The sequence below is a fragment of the Pan troglodytes genome, chromosome 7 (genome assembly GCF_028858775.2).
Source record: "Pan troglodytes isolate AG18354 chromosome 7, NHGRI_mPanTro3-v2.0_pri, whole genome shotgun sequence".
NCBI classification, from domain to species: Eukaryota; Metazoa; Chordata; class Mammalia; order Primates; family Hominidae; genus Pan; species Pan troglodytes.
In genome coordinates this window covers 60,278,337-60,296,254 of record NC_072405.2, presented here as the reverse complement: position 1 = coordinate 60,296,254, position 17,918 = coordinate 60,278,337, and the positions used below count along the sequence as shown (strand labels likewise).

Below are 17,918 nucleotides of genomic sequence, written 5' to 3'. Positions count from 1 at the left end.
TTCTCTTGACAGTGTCTTTCACATAGCGTTTTTAATTTTAGTGAAGTCTAGTTTAAGTTATGTGTTACTTAACAATGGGGGTATGTCCTGAGAAATGCATCATTAGGTGATTCTGTTATTGTGCTCTCAGGCTACAAACCTATACAGCATGTTACTGTACTGAGTACTGTAGGCAACTGGAATACAAGGGTAAGTATTTATGTATCTAAACATATGTAAAATAGAAAAGGTACAGAAAAATACCATATAAAAGGCAAAAACTGGTACACCTATATAGGGAACATACCATGAATGGAGCTTGCAGGATGCAAGTTGCTCTGGGGGAAGTCAGTGAGTGAGCGGCGAGTAAATGTGAAGGCCTAGGACATTCCTGTACACTACTGTAGACTTTATAAACACTGTAGACTTAGGCTACACTAAATTTATAAAACATTTTTCTGTCTTCAATAATAATTAAACTAAGCCTACTATAAAGTTTTTCATTATAAACTTTAATTTTTTTAACTTTTTGGATTCTTTTATAATAACACTCAGCTTAAAACACAAACACATTGTACAGCTCTACAAAGATATTTTCTCTCTTTATCTCCTTATTCTATACGTTTTTTTATTCTTAAATTTTTTAATTTTTTTTCATTTAATACTTTTTGTTAAAAATGAAGACACAAACACAAACATTCGCCTAGGCCTGCACAGGATCAGGATCATCAATATTACCATCTTCCACCTCCGTATCTTGTCCCAGTAGAACATCTTTGGGGCAGTAGCACCCATAGAGCTGTCATCTCCTATGATAGCAATACCTTCTTCTGGAACACATTTTGAAGGACCTGCCTGAGGCTAATTTACAGTTTACTCTGAAAAAATATATAAGCAGAAGGAGTAACTAAAATAATGATTAAAAGTATAATGAATATATAAATCAGTCACATAGTCATTTATTATTATTATCAAGTATTATATACTATACATAACTGTATGTGCTAGACTTTTATACCACTGGCAGCACAGTAGGTTTGTTTACATCATCATAACCACAAACATGTGAGTAATGCATTACACAATGACCTTACTATGGTGATGACATCACTAGACAATAGGAATTTGTCAGTTCCATTGTAATCCTATGGGACCACCAGTGCACATGTGGTCCATCACTGACTGAAACATCGTTATGTGGTGCATGACTGTATTTAATGTGTTAAGCAATAGAATACATATGTGAAATTTAAGAGAACAAAATTTTACTTTTAACTTTTCTTTTTTGTTTACTCTCTTAAAAGGAAAACTTTAGAGAAAATAAATTTAACAGAATCTATTTAAACAAAGAACAATTCATGAACTTGGGAGCACTCAAAACCGGCAGAGCTCAGAGTGCTCTGCTAGAGTGAGCAGCGAGCTTTCGGAGGCTGAACGTGGAAGCAAAGTTAAGACATTTCCTGATTGCCTACCATAGGTGTTTGCCTCATTTAGGCATAGCGTGATTGTAGATCCCTAGTTCCACAGCTAACCTGGTGCTTGACTGTTTGTGATTGACTGAGTCTAGGTGTTTCTTCCTTTTTTTTCCTTTTTTTAGTCAGTTATAAAAAAATGCCCTCCAAGCCAAGTTTCAGTTTGCTTACATAGTGCTCTGGGTACAGAGGAAAGCTTACGCCAAGGGTCTCCTCTTATTTGCTTTAACAACTCTATATTCTCAAAGTAAATTTTTGGGTTTTGTATTCTTCCAAGTGATCCTGCAACAGTAGACAATTGTAAACGCCAGCATTGCCATGAAGAGAAATGTTTTTATAGTATTTTGCATTATTGTTTAACTTCATTCATTTTTGTTATGTTGGTTATGGCACAGATGTTTATGGACCCCCACTGTGTAGTAGTACTATGGAATCATTTTTCTGTGCTTTTACTTTGATTTGAGTGTATGTAATTGTAAAATGATACTATAGATTAAAAGCAAAATTACAAAACAAAATGCCATGCTCCTTAGTACAAGCAACATAAGGCATTTAGGGTCAGTGTTTGAAATTCCCATGCAAACTATCTTGTTCCTAGACTGCACTTATTATAAATACTTGTTTTCTAGCATCTCAGGAACAATTTATTTCTTGATGCAAAACATTTCTTCCAATTTGTATTATATTGGTGTCATCTTATAAGTACAAATGGAGTAGTTAGACTTTCATTCAAGATATGCTTCACACTCTTGTCCATGGAGGGAGGCCCGCCAAGGATCATGATTGTTCTGTCATTTATGAAGATGATAGAGCCTTTCTTGAACTGGAGGAAAAGGGCTGAAAGTCCTTACTAAAACTATAAAGTATTGCCTGGGTCTAAGAATCTAGTAGTACTTTGAAACTTTATTCAGGCAGATTATTCCAAAATGGTGATAAATGAAATTAAACTTTTTAGTATAGTAGGTTATTTTTTTCAAATCCTAGATTTTTTTAAATGAGCTTTTAGTGGCTCAATGTAATGAAAATATTGAAAGGAGTCACACCAGATTCATTAGCTTTGTAAGTCACTGCAAGATTTATTTTAGGTGAAGCCTTGTGCTGCTTTAAGTATCATGTAACGTTGAACATTCTAGGAATCTGCTATCTTCTAACCTAGAATGTGAGTTAAAGAATAGTTCAGGTGAACGGCAAAGAATAGTGATGAATAAAAAGGCCTTATAGGCAAGTATGAAGACCTGTCTTCCTCATCTTCTATGTGTTTGCATAGTCATGTCTACGTTTTTCTGGTCCCAGGTGGTTTCTGTGGGCACAAAGAGACGTAAGACAGGGAGGTAAGGGCAGCCATCATGGGCCTTTCAATGAATTCCATTTCTCTTGGGTTCACCAAGCCAAAGGTGAAGTGGGATGTAAGCAGGCTAGAGGATCCAGAAGTATGAGAGCTGGCATAGAGCCGGCGTGTTCATCCACTAGGTAAGGGACTTTGGGCCCATGGGTGCTGAGAGCTCTTCGCTCTATCTGGGGCGCCAGAGGTAATGGGACTCATTCCTGCTCCCATGGAGCTCGTTTTAGTGGGAGAAATGAACTATTCAAGAACTGATTTGAATAGATTGCAGTTAGAGCTGCAGTAGAGATATACACACAGGGCATCAAAAAACGCTGCATTTCTTTCTGTAATGTTTAAGTCTCAGAATCAAGGATAGAATTTCAAGAGATTCAAGATGACATTGGACAAATCCTTTTTATTTTACAGTTAAAGCTGAAGTTAAGAGACTGAAGTGATTTTATCAAGGCTACATCATAATTAATGACTGAACCAAAACATAGAGGCCAATGTTGTTGAAATGGTCAGTGGTCACACTTAAGCCTAATGAAGCAAAGTTTTTGAAAAATTAGGGCCCATAAAATCAGCTTACACATGTAAGATGACCTGTGTCTTACCTGTGTGTGAATACTTGCCTGTTGACCATTTACTATCTGTCCTTGCAGAACGCAAAACACCTTAAGGTGTCTTACTAAAGAGAACTGGGTTCTATCCCCAATCAAAATGTTCTTTAGTTGTTCCCACTGTCCCAGGACTTATAATTCATGCCTGGGAGTGCTTGGTAACACAGATTTCACAACCAGGCAGCTAATGCAACGAGGAGCTTCAAGGGCCTGAGGTGGGAGATGTTCTTCTCCTTCCATGATGGAGTCCAGGACAACGCTCCCGGGAAGGAAAGAGAACACTCTGACCCTGAATGTGTTCTTATTATAGAAGCCTTCTATTCTGGAAGTGCTACTTTTATTTTGTAGCTAAAATGATCAAATAAAATAAAATAAGTGGTGTTAGAAACACGTTTACAAAAATAAATAGAATTTTCAATCAGTTTACTCAGATTTCTTCAAGTACTACTAATAAAAACACATCTTTTATTTCTAATGCTCTTATTTCTTGCCAATGGGAAAGACAAAAACACCGACATGCCCACCCACTGTGGCAACTGTCGTATTATTTCTGTGATCGACGGACATGGTGCCATGGGAATGAAGATGGGGCTATTGATTGTCAACAAATATTTATGGAAGATCTGATACTTTCTAGACATTGTGGGTGCAGAAAACCCATAAAATGATCTTGTTCTCAGCACCTTATTACATGGTTGAATAGAAAAGACAGCAAATACCCAGAAATTAGTAATAAACACCCGGAGTTCGAACCTGCAGAGAGCCATAATGGTGCCACTGCACTCCAGCCTGGGTGACAGAGTGAGACCCCATCTCCAAAAAAGAAAAAGAAAAGAAAAAAAAATTAAGTGTCCAAGGACAATAGGTGGAGTCTGTGAGTTAGAGGAGTCTGGCTCCTGGATGAGGGGAACAATTAGGGGGTAGTTCCTGGAGGAAGAGCTGGGCTGGGGTGAACTGAAACACACATGAATTTTAGTGATTGCTGAGAAAGGCAATAGAGTTCATGGCACTCACAAGGACACAGGGCAGGGGATCCTTAGACGGTAAAAAGAATGGACAGGGAGCTGAGAGCTTTCAGACTATTTCAGGTCTCATATGGGCTAAGATGGCTTCTACAGGGCTGGGGCGACCCACACAAAGCCTGTTACTCACCTCTGCCTATGGTAGACTTTGCTAGTAGTGTCCATGGCATTTTATGGACTAAGGAGAACTATTTATGGTGGCTCACAGTGGCCTACTCTCGAAGGGCAGAAACACCCTCCACAGGTAAACACAAGTTCAGGTTCTCATGAGAATGCTCTTCTTCCTGAGATCTGATTTTTCCTTTTTTTTCCTGCGATGTCATGTGGTCATCAGCAGCTAATTTACATAACAGATATGTCTGTTGTCTCAGGCCTTGTTTGGAGACCTGAGACTGCAATGGAGAACCAAACAGATGGGGTCTCTGTTCTCCAGCAGCCCCCAGGTGTGCTTCCCAATCTCCTCTGATGACATCTCTTACTCTGCCTGCTCTTAAAAGCAGCTGTTCCTTATGGGCCTGTCCTCTAGGATCCTTTCTCTACATACGCTCCCTTTGTGGCCTCTTCTACTTGGATGCCATCAATTAACAACCTTGCAGAGATTCCCTAAATAGCCATTGTAGCCCCAAACTCTCTCCTGAGCTCTGGCCAACAGTCTCCACCCGTCCTCCCAACCTGTTCCTGTCTTAGATGGGTCACTGCTCTGTGAGTAGCACCCCACCCCCACCCCTGGTCCGGCGATAGCCAAGAGAGGCCTGTTCCGCTCGGTGCCTCCCTCTTTCCTTTTCTGCACCCTCCACTCCTATTCAATTCAACCCTCAAACTCCTCCATCTTATTTCCTCTTCTCCACCCCTGCCTTACAGTCGTCTTGTTCAGGTGCAGATCATCTCTCTCCTGGATTATTCCAAGTGGCTCCCACCAGACTCCCTGCTACCAGTTTTACTGTCCGCAATGCAGTCCTCTCATTGTCAACAAAAGTAAACTTTCTATAAAGGCAAGCCTGACCGCACCCCCTCCCTGCCTAATGTTTTCAGTGGCTGCCGACTGCCCTTAGGAAACAGCCCCACCTCGCTCAGAGGAACTTTGTCGACCTGCTGGTGCTCCCGCAGCCCATGGCCCACCTTCGGCAAGTGGCTCACTGCTGAATTGCTCCCACCACATAGGGACCCTGAACTGCTGTCAGAGTGGAGCCCTCCCAGGTCTCTGTGACTGAGGAAATGCACACAATGTGTTTCTCTCCTTGATGAACTTCTCTCCATTTGGGCCACAGCAGAGCCTTTCCTAACATTCTGGACTAGGGTAGTTGGGTTGGCTCAGAGCTTGCTTGAGGCTGATATCGCCCGTGCAGGACTGCCTGTCTAGTGTCTCTTTTACCTGATAGGGCACGAGTTCTGGGAAGCCAGCATCTGAGTCTGGTTTCAGTTTTGATTTTTCCTTTTCTCAACTGTAGCTGCAAGGCATAGATGAATTAGGAATAGTAAATTCGAGTCTGGATTTGAATCCAGGTCCATTTGACTCTCAATTTATGTTTCCTTTACCACATTCCTGTTTTCTCTAAGTTAACTTCACACTAATTAGAAAAGTAAAGATTTTTTTTTCTGAATACTATCCAGAAGGGAGACTAATTGTCCTTTATAGATTTTTCCCCCAGATGTTCTGCTTGTAGACTTTGGCTAATAGAGCTCTATCTTGTGTCTTTTTCTTTTCTTTTCTTTTTGTATTGTGTGTGGGGCAGGTATATGCTATAGAAATGAATTCTTGAGGCCATTTTGCATCTCCACATAGAGCACCTAATCTCAGCTGTTCTATCTGAGACCCCTTGAGTGCCAACCCTAGTGATACAGACTGGAGACAGGGACATACTGGATAGAAAAAAGAAGTTCCCTGGCAAAGGCCCCACCTCCAAGCTTGGAAACCCTAAATGAGAACAGGCACTCCTATTTTTGCTCCCTAAAATAGAAAAAAAAAATGTTGCCTTTTGGCCTGCCATGTCCCCATCCTGTACTCATATAAACCCCAAACCCCAGGCTCCATGAGGGGACAAACAGAAGAGCAGAAGAACGGCAGAATAGTGCAACATAAAGAAGAGAAGGAGTGTCTGAATGCTTAGAGGAGTTTGGCTGGGGACAGTTGGAGACAAGATTGGCCACTGGGCAGCCACACCCCAGGGGAAGATCGTCTTCCCACTCCATCCCCTTTCCAGCTCCCTATCCATCCCACTGAGAGCCACCTCACCACTCAATAAAAACCCTACATTCATCCCTGAGTCTGTGTGTTACCTGATTCTTCCTGGATGCTGAAAAAGGACCCAGGTACCAAGAGGGCACTGAGTTGGTTAACATGTAAGCCAACTGCGAACTGCAAAGCTAGAAGAGTGCACTGTGACATGTGCCCACTTGGGCTTCAGGAGTCTCAGGCTACCACCCCTGGATGCCACTGTGGGGTCAGAGCCCAGGGGCTCTGGCCCTGGCTCCTGCACCTGCTCGTCTGTGTGCTCCCCCTCCCATAGGGGTTGGAGTGCGCATGTGGCCAAATAGATGAGCCACATCCCTGTCGCATGTCCTGCAAGGTGGATCAGGGAGCTCTCCCATTTCACTAGTGCCTCTTGCTGCCCCTTTTCCTCTCCAACAATTTGAAAGCAACAATCATGAACCAGGGAAAGCTCAGCCGACTGCAGGCACCAGTGTGCATTGGTGAGAAAGCAACTGCTTGCGGAAGGAAGAAGGTGGTCCATAGAACAGCTGCAGCAGATTAGAAAAAACTTCAGCTCTCCTTAAAGAAGTTAGGGGTAAACACTATCTCTGGTACTGAAGAGGTGAATATGTTTACAAACCAATGAACAGCAATCCACTTTAGCAACCCTAAAGGTCAGGTATCTCTGGGAACACTTTCACCATGACAGGCCATGCTGGGACAAAGCTGCTGAAAGAAATGCTACCAGCTGGTTTACCATTGTATACCAGCTTGGTGCAGACTGACTAGTTTAAGGGGACTGGCTGGAGCTCCACCAAACTATCTGCAGATGGAAAAGCAGCACTTGCTGCTGGAGAGGATGATGATGATGATAATGAAGTTCCCGATCCTGTGGAGAATTTTGATGAGGCTTCCAAGAATGAGGCAAAGTGAATTGAGTCAACTTCTTTTTTTTTTTAATTTTATTATTATTATACTTTAAGTTTTAGGGTACATGTGCACAACGTGCAGGTTTGTTACATATGTATACATGTGCCATGTTGGTGTGCTGCACCCATTAACTCATCATTTATCATTAGGTATAGAATTGAGTCAACTTCTAAAGAAAGTAGAAGTTGAAGAAGTCACTGGGAGCTGCTATTTTATATTATGACTGCTTTTCAAAATTGTTTATGGATCTCATAATATCTAAATCTATAATATTTTTAAGCCCAAGTCCCTTGGATACTGCAGCTGTTTTTAGTTTTTGCTTATACACAATTCATTCTTTGCAGCTAATTAAGCTGAAAAAACCTGGGAATAAAGTTTGAAACAAAGATGAATAGAGTTCTTTGCCTAATTAAAAAAAAAAGAAGTGAGTTCTTGAGTGTGAAGAGTGTTTTAGTTTTCGTGGTCTCTGCTCGTTTTCAGTGCCAGCCTCACTTTCATCCATGCTTGATTCTGGAGTGCTGGTGTGCCCTTTGAAGGTTGTCTGCAGGTTGAAGCTCAACCTGGAGCCAAAGCTCTGAGTCTTGGGGTTCAGCCAGGAGGCTCTGAGACTTGTTCACGGGCTCTGCAGCCTCTGAGACAGTGCTTCAGCTCCCTCCCTGTCACTATCTGGAAGAGCCACGGATATTCTGGGGCCGTGGTGGGACAGCTTTGGGAGGAAAATGAGATTTTCCTTGCATGCGATCGAGCGTCTGTGTCAGCCTGTGGAGTTCCCTCTGTTGTGCCTGGAAGTACTGAACACTTGCTCTTATCTTGCCTTCACCGGCCTAGGCAGGAGCCTGCACAGGGCCAGTGGGGAGCTGGCAGCAAGAGGGAAAAGCGCCGTGACCACTAGCCGACTGTGTGAATATGCTCTTTATTCAGCTGTAAAGGTGATGGTGTTGGTGTCCTAGATGCTTCACCAAAATATCCAGCTAGGAAGTGAGAAATATATCTAATTTTCAAGAGTTTATTAAATTAATCTGATAAACTTGAATTTAGGGATTATTCAAGTGAGACTTCATCTATATGCTGCTCAGAAAATACCCAAAATATTTACAGAATATCAGGATAGCACATTTCTTTTTAAAATTTTGGTTAATAAAAATACTATGTATAAATTCTCAAAAAAGAACATACTTATTCACATGTGATTCATATAAATAACACCACAATTATGCCAATAAGTCTGATTTATAAATAGTATCTATTTACAAATAACAGCTGACAGTAAAGTAGGAAGTTGGGAAAATAAACATGAATGAAAACCCTTCCAAAAACATTTTCAAAGTGTAATAAAAAATTACTGAGTATTAAACATAGCTTTAAAAAAACAGTTCAGACATAAAGGATAATATGTCACATAAGTTGTTTTTTAAGAACAATTTGCTTCTGTATAAAACTTCCCCCAAACTTAGGAAGTCTGATTTTTTTTTTTTTAGGAGGGAATAATATATTTTATTGAAATAAAGAATTAAAATATTTTTATTATAAAAAAGAAAATACTGTATTTTCTTTTATTACTGAGGTTTCTTTGCATCCCTTTAAAATTTGCCCATCAAATTAATGCCTCACTTACTTCACCCTAGTCCCGGCCCTGCTTCAGGCCTAGCTGAATCCAGAAGTTCAAATGATCACATCATGACTCAGTTCCTTTGGCTCTGCTTGTATTTGGTTTGGCTCTATGTTAGGCAGGTGCTTTCTACATGTGGCTTTTAATACTCACAGTCTTAGATGCAGAGAGGCTGTTTCTCTTCTAAGCGCACCGCTTACTGATCTTTGAAAAAATATTCTGCTTGAATCCGTCTGAAACATATGATACTCTGGAAGAATTTTTGAATGATAGGGTACCCTCCAATCCAGGAAGATGTGGAGTTTCTGGATTAATCCTCGTTCCTTTCTTTTTGGAAACTCAATATTTTTTTAAAAAAATCATGTTTATAGTTTTTAAAATTCTCATTAGAAGGTAGAAATAGTTTTTTTTTTATTATTTAATTGATCATTCTTGGGTGTTTCTCGCAGAGGGGGATTTGGCAGGGTCATAGGACAACAGTGGAGGGAAAGTCAGCAGATAAACAAGTGAACAAAGGTCTCTGGTTTTCCTAGGCAGAGGACCCTGCGGCCTCCCGCAGTGTTTGTGTCCCTGTGTACTTGAGATTAGGGAGTGGGGATGACTCTTAACGAGTATGCTGCCTTCAAGCATCTGTTTAACAAAGCACATCTTGCACCGCCCTTAATCCATTTAACCCTGAGTGGACACAGCACATGTTTCAGAGAGCACCGGGTTGGGGGTAAGGTCATAGATCAGCACCGGGTTGGGGGTAAGGTCATAGATCAACAGCATCCCAAGGCAGAAGAATTTTTCTTAGTACAGAACAAAATGGAGTCTCCTATGTCTACTTCTTTCTACACAGACACAACAACAATCTGATTTCTCTATCTTTTCCCCACATTTCCCCCTTTTCTATTTGACAAAACCGCCATCGTCATCATGGCCCATTCTCAATGAGCTGTTGGGTACACCTCCCAGATGGGGTGGCGGCTGGGCAGAGGAGCTCCTCACTTCCCAGAAGGGGCGGCCGGGCAGAGGCGCCCCCCACCTCCCAGACGGGGCGGCTGGCCGGGCAGGGGAGGAAGTCTGATTTTTAACACAAATGACTAGTTCAGGATCCTGGTGAATTGAAAATACCCACCTTTTAAAGTGTAAAATCAGTGGAGGAGCTCATGCAGATGATCAGCATGAGTGATGATACCACAGAGGGGCCAAGAGGCAGTCCTCAGGGGGCATATGAGCTGTCACAGTGGAGACTGTGAAACAAGATACTTCAAGCAGATGTGTCCATCTTTGAGTTTTATAGCACAGGGAATGAGATGTCACAGCATACTTTTCAAAAGAATTCTATGAAAACTATAACTGAAGCAAATGTGACTAGTAAGCAATGAGAAGTGTGCCCCTTTAGGGCAATGTATGAAAATGCAGTTAGAGGCAAACTATGAAGTTCGAGCCACGGTTGGTATTTCTTGGTTCACTTTGGAAGGCTGCTATCTGTTTTGAGAAGAAAACCAAAAAGATGAATGCTGGAAAGTGTATGCATGATTGAATTACAGATAACGTCTACCTTTTTTCACCTAACCTCCAGTACAGCCAAAGACATTGGCGCTCCCCATTCCTTGTCACTCACTAAAGGGTGGAGAGCTTCCCTGCTGGGTCCAGGGCTAAAGATGGAATTCCCTCACAATCTCCCAGCTCCTCCCCCTCAGTCCCTGGCCCCCCACATGGAAGGTGGTCTCCCTCCTTCCAGACCCCTGAGGCTGCCTGTGGCTGTGGTGTTGGGGTCTGCTTGGGACAATCAATCCCAGGCCTTGCTTTCCTTCCTGTGTACTTGCCCATGCTCCTATTCCTTCCAACCAGGCCTGCCTCCTCAGGCAGCTGTGTCAAAAGCAAGACATTTAAGACAAGTGGTGACTGCTCTCTGCTTTCTCTTGATTAGAGAAGAATTTAGCAAAAGTTGTAGTAATTAAAAAAAAATCTAGCTCATTTGCTCAAAGGACAACAGTTTAAAAGAAAACATATTCAGCATGACTCTCACTTTGCTTTTAGGTGACAATAAGTTTTTGGAAACCCCCCTTATAATTAGCCAGGGAGTGGCAGCTGACTCTGGTGGTGGCTTGCCCAGCATCCATTCTCGTTCCCTTTTGCCAACAGAATCCTGCAGGGTGACGCTGCCTGACCACAAATACTCATCTTCTCTCCCTCTCCTGCTGCTGCAGAGGCCAGAAAGGTTGGGCCAATGAGGCCTATCCTGGCCCCACTCATGGGCACTATTTCCTTTTCCCTGAGCCCCTCCTCTGATTCCAGCTGCCCTGTGGTCTCTGGTCACACACAAGCACTGATTATGCAGGGACAACCTTGTAGCTTGTGCTTCCAGCCCAGGTCATGGCTTTCATTTTCTGCTATGGGGCTTCTCAGATCCTGCAACATGGGAAGCCCACACTAGAGATGTGGGATGTTAGCATTCGTGGAGCACCTGTGACTGATGGGATGGCAGCAACAGACAGATGTGTCCCCTTTTATCTGCCAGGTCTAAGTTCTGAGAAGCATTTGGAAGACTCTGCAGTTCTTTTGCAAGACATCTATGGTGCTGGCCAACTGGATAATGTGTCCTTAGAATGGTTTTTCCCCCTTTCCAGCTTTCTTCATTCCTCACACCTGCTCCCTGAGATCACATTCCTATGTAAACTCCCTGCAGCTACGTCTTTATCTCAAGCTCTGTTTTCTGGGAAACTATAGTATTATAAGATGTCTGCAAGAGCAGGAATCCAGGGCATCTTTTTAAAAGGGAGAGACAGATAAAATTGGTAAGCCCCTTCTTTCTCATTCCCACTGGTAAAGACAAAAGTCATTTTGTCATGATGAGTGTGAAGGCCACATACTAAGGATAATAAAGCACAAACGTTGTCCCTGTTGACAATGCTGAGCAACTACAGCCACCTAGACAACCTCCTCTGGTCTTGTATGGTGCAAATAGTTCATCTGTTTGGGTCTGATTAGGATTTTCTGTTATTTGCAGCCCAAATCATTCCTAACTGATAGAGTAGAAAACAACAACAAAAAAAGAGTTCTTGGATTTACAAATCTTAGGGTAGTGATTAGAATCTTGCCTTTTGAAAAATCTTGCATCTCTTCCCCTTGCTTGCTATGAAGGGCCCGAGGGAGCCTTCTCTGCTCTTCCTGACAATTACAGGAGCTAGGGGTGCAGTCGTTTTCCACCTGCCTTTGGGGATGCCTGGTGTAGGTCCAGTGCTGCCAATGTTTTCTTCTTCTTCTTTTACTTTTCCATATTATTATTTACTTTCTGAAATATGAGTTAGATACACAAAAAGTAATATGGAGAAAATCATGGCACACGTTTGGAGCTCTTACACTATTATCCTTATGGATTCTAAAATGTCTTTTATTGCTCACAGGGCCTTTTCCTCACTAAAGGTACATTTGGCTTTCATTGATTCAGCCTTGTTTCACAGCAAGAGTGCAGTAGTTTACAAAAACACATAGCATGAAGTGAATTAGTTAACTGCACCTCACTTCAACTAGCTCGACTGAAAGTTAGTCTCATTCCATGGAATCAGCAAGAGGGAAAGGGGAATTTATGTGTTGTGCACTTCAGCATTTGAATACATGATTGTTTTAGGATTTTTGTCTTTTTGAAGGTGTAGCAAGGCTGCCAGAAATGCAATGGCCCCAAGGTACAGCTGTCAAGAAATATCTTCCGAAAGGGTATTGCTTCATTAAACATAGATCTTTCCTTTGTTCATTAGGATCTTGCCAGATGGGAATTCAGTGTTTTGAAAGCAGGCACCCACATGGAATTTTGTTTCTGACATTGACGAATGACTGAATCTCTCCATGGAGTTTTGTTATGGGGTGTCAGTGAATGTTAGCTGAGGGCGTGACTGTAACTTTTCATGATACAGAGATCTGTAGGTGTCAAGCCAGTCTATGGTTGAGCAATCATAGTACAGCATCCGTATCTATAAATCAAAAGGGTAGAGGCAAACTTTTGAATTTAAATTTGCATATTGTAAGATTCTTCCAAGTGGACTGAATAGCATTTTTTTTTTTAAACTTCTGTTGAACTTTCAGGTAACGTCATTTACTGTGCCTGATGAGAAATACAGGCAGCACAGATAAAACACTGGGTTGCTGATCAGAAGAACCAATATCCAAAGCAATGAAGTTACCCCTGCCTTAGGTTACTGTACCTCCTGAGTCAGCTGACACCTGGTACCTCCGCACCATTAGCTTGACAAGAAACCCCGCCCTGTATTCATAAGGATCTTTGGAAGGTGAATAAATTATTTCTATTGTAGCATTTGCAGACCTCCTCATATGGCAGGTGCTTTGCTACGTGTTGCTCTTTTGTTACGTTCTGCCGCAGGTCAGTGAGGTGCCTGTTTATGGAGTTGGAGAAGCTAAGAATCAGAGAAGTCAACACTTACCTCAATCACTTAGCTAGTAAATGGCACAATTGATGTTCAAACCTAATGTGTCTGACTCAAAAGACATTTTTTTCATTCTTCTCTACTGCTTAGTGTAGTGATTAAAATCGTGTGTGGTGGAGTCAGTTGGAGTTCAAGTCCCTGCTTCGCTGATGACTAGCCATGTCTTTCTGCAACTAACTCAATCTCTCACCCTCTCTGTTTTTGCCATTCAAAATCAGGTGTATCTTATCGTGGTTTTGATTTGCATTTCCCTGATGATCAGTGATGTTGAGCGTCTTTTCATATTCTTCTTGGCCCTATGTATGTCTTCTTTGGTGAAATGTCTATTCAAGTCCTTCACTTATTTTTGAATTGGGTTGTTTGTCTTTTGTTGTTGAGTTGTCAGAGTTTTAAAAAATACTTTGATATTAATCCCTTATCAGATATATACTACATTTAATATTTATCTTTTAAGGAGCAACAGAGGCCTTTTAAAGAGCTGAGGAAAATGGCAAAAAATATTGGCAACTAATGCTGCGCTCATGATATTCCCCATAGTGGAAACTCATGAAGGGTTTTCATTTGGCAACTGGAGAAGTTGGACATGCTCTCTTTATGGCACTTACAATTTATTCTTTGGTAGAAGGAAGAATATTAACAACTCAGTAATGTTTTCTCTGTTTCCTTGAAAAAAGACAATTGCAGCTTTTGAATTTGTAAGTTGAGTAGGAAAACAGAGGATAATACCAAAGCAAAAAGGTGTCTGAATGGAAAGGTATTTCATTTGTCCATTCAGGAGATTTGTTTTACTTTACAAAATGGTGCAATGGAACAAATACCTATGTTACCATTTTCCTTCCCCTCTTGTCATTTATTTTTCCTTTGGACTGTTATCCTCTCCTCTGAACTGTTCTCTGTGTGAAAATGTTATACCTTCTTGATTTTCAAATGCTTTCAGAATAGCAACAGGTAATGGGAGATCAATATTTAACAATCTCAATATTTAAACTTAAGCATTTTCCACAATATTATAACCCCAAAATCTTTTTTTTCCCATTGAGCCATTAAAAAAAGAAAATAAATTAAAAGCACAGAGAGCCTCCCAGAATGACTGAAGTGTCTGTTTGCTCTAGATGTGCTTATATGGCCAACAGTATAGTGGTAATAGAATGCTATTCCTCAGTGCTATGAAATGAAGATGGTGGATAATAGCGCAGCAATATTACTAAATCAGAGAAATGATGTCTTGAATTCATTAAAGTGCAATCTAGCCAATGATAAGTCATCCTTCCATGTGGCAAAAGAGAGAATCTGGGTGCACAAAATATGGGCATATTTGTTAAGTCAAAAATATAAGGCCTACAGGATAACATTCTACATAATGTGGCCAATTTATGCTATAATCATTAGGGATGACTTAATTTTACTATTACAATATTCTAATCTTAAAAAGGAGTTGAACTCAATGTACTATCCATTTTGAAGAGCTTTAAAAAGCATTTCAGTGTGATAAGAATTACCGGCTCTTGTTATTTTGTAAAATTTTCTTCATTTGAAAACTCCAAAAAACAATTCATGGTTTTATTTATATGGATTTTGCAAACATAAATATGTAGGGAATTAAAGTGATATGGAGGAAAGGTAAGATTGTGGGTTTTTTTGGTAGATCACTTTTATTACAATAAAACAAGTGACTATTTTGCTTGGATCTAACATTATTATCTGTTGGGAATACATTTCAACCCTAATTGAGATTAAAGGCCTGCAACAGTAAATCAGATTTTGCTAATCAGCTCTTCTTATACTACAAACAATTCCTCAAAAAAATGGCAAGCAGTTTATTTCTTCATGAATTTTTTTTATACTTTGATTACAAAAGGATAAAGCTTGTTTTGACTAACCAAGTCTTTTAGCATATTAATTTACACTTAATGAATTTTTTGTGGTGAAACAATTGGCCCTTAATATACATGGGCCTGTGGTTTTATCTTCAGATTACTTGACAGAAACCGGCTCAACGAGGTGTGAGGACAATGTTGGCCAGCCTTGCCTATTCAACTGGGGTGGGTGACAGAAGGCTCTGTTTCTGGGTGATGGTTAAAGGTATTTCATTTCATTCTCAAGTGTCCTTGTTTGAATGCCAAGTTATATAATCATTCTACATTTAGCCAGCTGCTGCTTATGATAAGACTGCCTAGGAATTTAAAGTTCCTTTATTTAAAAAAGACAGGCATATCAAACCTGAGATAAGGAATGCCTTGTGGCGCTATCTATTTCAGGTGAAACTTTCTATGTGTTTAGCCTTTGGGCAGCTATGCCTTTGCATAGCAGCAAGCTGATATTATAAATACTTCCTAAAGTACAAGTTTATCTAACATGATTTTCTGAAGATTCAAATGTATGCTTGTTTTAAGTTAATGCTTTTCATATTAAGTCATTTAGAAATAGCCAGACATATTTAAACTCCAAATACTAGTTTAGCAGAATTTTTATTGACTCACATTTTTAAGAGAAAGATAAAAATAATCTTAAAATTAGCTCACATTACAGATTTAATTGTGATGAGTATCCTTTCAGCTCAGCCTTCCAGACTTTTTATTTCTATGGTTTATTGTTGCATAATGAGAAGTAATGTTTACAATGAGTGCTCTGAGACTCTGCAAAATTATGAATAATTGAAAAAAGTCATATTTTTCTTACCCATTAATCATAAGGTATTAGAAGTATTTTCAAAACAGAAGTTTGAAAGGAATATTTTAACAGTTGCCAGGAATTCAATAAACCCAATTATACAGTTTCCTGAGCATTGTGTTTAATCTAGATTTGTCTGTAAAATGTGCCATAGATAGAATGTAGACTTTTTTTCTTATACTATAGAAGCTAAAGTCATTATATTTTTCTCATACTATAAGAACTAAGGTTGTCTGTTTACATTAACTTTGATACATGTGATCAATGTCCAAATACTTATTCAACAAATGTTTATTAAGTTAGTACTATGTCCCAGGCATGATTCTAGGTGCTTGGCATATGAGTGAGTTAAACAGAGAAAACCTACTGCCCTCATTGGGCTTACATTTTAGCAGAGAGAGAAAGAAAATACATTAGAAACACAATAAATAAACATATGCTATAGTATTTCAGATGGTAAGGAATTCTACATAAAAGAAAAAATGAAAATAGAGTAAAGCCAGTCAGATGTGCCTAATGAAAATTAGCTGAAATCAGCCCAGTAGTACCATAGGTAGTTTTTTTTAGATAAACACAGAAATGGACCCTTTTGGTCTTAAAGGTTGAAACTTACATTTGTTTTATCTGAGTTCCCTCCTCAGGAAATGACCTTCAGGCCTCTCCAAAAAAAAAAAAAAAAAAAAAAAAAAATCAAAGAACTGAAACTTACCATGTTACCACACCCAGACAATGACATGCCAGAGGCCTCATTCCTCATAATTGCTTCCTTGCCTCTCTCCTAGTTCCTGGTTTCTTATACATTGTTGCATTTCTTCCCTGCTATTTAAACCCCTAGTTTTAGTCAATCAGGGAGATGGATTTGAGACTAAATTCCCATCTCCTTGGCTGCAGTACCAGAGTAAACCTTCTTCTTTGGCAATACTTGTTGTCTCAGTGATTGGCTTTCTGTGCTGCAAGCAGCAGGACCTAGAACAAACCCCTGATGTTTCAGTAACAATAAATGCTGGATAAAAAGAAAAATGAGAATAAGGTAAGGACAGTCAGATATGCCTAATGAAAATTAGATAGCTACAAGTATTTTTTGTTGACACATTATAAAATAACTGTATTATATATATATATATATATATACTTTTGGAAACAGTGGTCTAGGCCAGCATTTCCATTTGGAAATTGTAGAATACAAAGTTCCTTAACAAAACAAAGTCACTTAACAAAAGTAAGTTGACAAAAGTAATTGGAGAATAAAATACATGTAGTTTTTAGAACTCATAGCTCTCTGGTTCCCAATCATGTATTATTTCTTTTTCATAATTCTGGAGCTTCATGACAAACTGTCAACTGTATTAGATCTTTGTAATGTTTATAATTTGAAGACAAGCCATATGTATAACTGAAGCAAACAATCACAATGCATTGATATGTTCAAGAGATAATTTCGGCTGGGTCCGGTGGCTCATGCCTGTAATCCCAACACTTTGGGAGGCCAAGGCAGGTGGATCACTTGAGGTCAGGAGTTTGAGACCAGCCTGACCAACATGGCAAAACCCTATCTCTACTAAAAATACAAAAATTAGCCAGGCATAGTGGTGTGTGCCTGTAATCCCAGCTACTTGAGAGGTTGAGGCAAGAGAATCCTTTGAATCTGAAAGGTGGTTGCAGTGAGCCAAG

At 40.1% G+C, this 17,918-nt stretch overlaps 1 protein-coding gene, 1 long non-coding RNA gene and 1 pseudogene across 5 annotated transcripts in view; all 3 read left to right on the top strand.

The window, feature by feature from the left end:
- The window catches only part of PXDNL (peroxidasin like), a 497,888-nt gene that overhangs the window by 88,115 nt on the left and 391,855 nt on the right, over positions 1-17,918 (top strand). The window lies entirely within an intron of this gene.
- Positions 2,798-8,983, top strand: LOC104007662 (transcription factor BTF3-like; annotated as a pseudogene).
- LOC134810864 (uncharacterized) lies at positions 9,076-16,945 on the top strand. The gene is made up of 2 exons (XR_010159544.1): positions 9,076-9,870; positions 9,901-16,945. It is a non-coding gene; the product is annotated as an uncharacterized LOC134810864 (long non-coding RNA).